Raw genomic sequence first — 2,402 nt, forward strand, 5'->3', positions numbered from 1 at the left:
GCAACAAATAAGTGTTTAAAAAAGTTTACGGAAAGCTCTCAGACTTACCCACTTCACACACCTCCTCTGTAGCACTGACGAAAGCATTAGATGGTATTATTGGGCACATACTATGAGCCAGGCTCTGTAGCAGGTATTTTCCTGGCATTATATCATCATCTCTTCACTTGGCCTTATGAGAGAGGCACTCTCCTTTATACATTATTTAATTTTACACTTTCACCATTTTCTTTATTTTAATTTGTGCACATTCACCATTTAAAATCAGAGCAAATGGAGGCTCAGAGATGTGAAATCTAACTTATCCAAGACTGCATGGCTAGTGAGGGGCTCGAGAGCCTCCCACTCATTAGCAGGCTATTGACTAACTTCCACTTTTGTCTGCTTTGCCAATTCAGGTTCCATCCGCAAGCTCTTTGACTGGCAACGGCAGTCTCTGGGGGGAGATAAGGGTTTACCAGATATTACAGTTGTGCATCATTAGAACCCTACTCAACCAGTTCAAGTCTGGACACTGTTCCTCTGGCTTCTCACACACACAGACAAACTCCATCAGGACAATGATTTTTATCTTCTGCTCTCAGTAGATAGCTTTGAGGGCCGTGGGGATTTCTCTGGCTGTCCTTCCTGGAACTCCAAGTAACAACTGCTCAGTTCTCCAAAATTTGCAAATTTTTCCTTGTTCTCATGGTTCCCTTTCATCTTTCTGGCTGGGAATTCTGCTGACCCGTATCATGCAAAAGAGCATTGTCTAATTATCTCTGTCTCTTGGGCATCATAGCCCTTCCTTAGTGTGAGCTGTGGACATAGTGTGAGCTGCCATATTCTTATAGAAACCCCACCCTTGGCATAGCTGATTGGCCCAACAGTGGCATATAATTCAACCCTAGCCAATTAAAATTCTCTAAGTTTTTCAACCGGAAATGAGAGTCATTGGAAGTTACAGAATGTAAAAACTGAGAGGATGTTTTATAAATTTTTTCACATTGTATTTGTCCTGTTTTAGACTAATTTTACTACTTTTGTATGTGAATCATTTATAGAAGAGTGAAAGTTTTTACTAAGTGTGCTTTTGGAGTAGTAAACAAACTATTCCATTTGTGTAGTAGTTTCATTCATAAACTTCATTGTCATGTTTCTTAATATTTTTAGACCAAAGGTGGTCTATTGAAGAGAAAAACAATTTTGAAAAAAGTTGATTCTTCTTTGTTAAAAATTCTGAGGATTCAGTGCTTCCTGCCTTGGGGAAGAAGTTGGTTTGTGGTTGGAATGGAAGAGCTGGGATGTGGGAAGAGGCAGAGAGGAGAACAGGCCCAGCTGCTCTCTGGTCCATTCCCATGGGTTAATTCCTTGCCTTCTGCAAGCCACTAAATCCTCCTTTGTGCCTATGAAATTCAGAGTTATGTTTCTGTCACTTTCAAAACAGAGTTCTCACCAAGGACCGTGGCCATGTAGCCCCTCCAAACACTGCTTCCGGAAAGGCTGGAGCACTGCCTGGGGACAGTGGAGAGGAATGGCCCATCCTGAAGGTTTCTCTGTTAGGAGTGTGGTTTCCACCCTGGAGAGAGGACTTTAGCCCCCTGGGCTTGTCTCATGAACATAAGCCCTGTCTTTACAGGTGATCTACAAACTAATCAGTCCTCCTGATTTTAGAAACTGATACCACTAATCACCCACTTTGGACCCCTGATGGGAAGAGGCAACTCATCAGAAAAGACCCTGATGCTGGGAAAGATTGAAGGCAGGAGGAGAAGGGGGTGACAGAGGATGAGATGGTTAGACGGCATCATTGACTCAATGGACATGAGTTTGAGCAAACTCCAGAAGATAGTGAAGGACAAGGGAGGCCTGGTGTGCTGCCCATGGGGTCACAAAGAATCGGATACAGCTTAGCCACTGAACAACAGCAAACAACCCATAAACTCAAACCAGAGGCCCACGTGTTATCTTTCTTTCTCTACTTTCCCTTACCTCTCTTATATGGACCAGAAACAAGTCCTGGAGTTTCTATCTCCAAGAGTTTTCTTGACGATGGCTATTTCTCTCCTTCTCTGTTATTACCCGTGGGTTCACAGCATCTTCCTCTGTGCTCTGGACTTCAGCAGCGGGCTTCTTCCTGGTCTGGCTGCAGAAGGCCCGTTCTCCACTCGGCAGCTAGAGCTTTTGTACTGGAAATCAAATCACGGTGCTTCTTTACTCAAAGTTCCTTGACTTTCCACTGCTCATTGCATTTGGGATAAAATCACCGTTCACACTTAACCTGTCTGCCCTACTGTCTTCACAGTGGTCCTCCTTCTGTTCTTCAACCACATCTCAGGATTCTTCTCTTGCTGTCCCTGGCCTGGTACTCTGTCTCTTTCATTTGAGAGTTCAGCCCTTGCTCATCACTTAGGTCTCAGCTG

The sequence above is a fragment of the Capra hircus genome, chromosome 3 (genome assembly GCF_001704415.2).
Source record: "Capra hircus breed San Clemente chromosome 3, ASM170441v1, whole genome shotgun sequence".
Taxonomy (NCBI): domain Eukaryota; kingdom Metazoa; phylum Chordata; class Mammalia; order Artiodactyla; family Bovidae; genus Capra; species Capra hircus.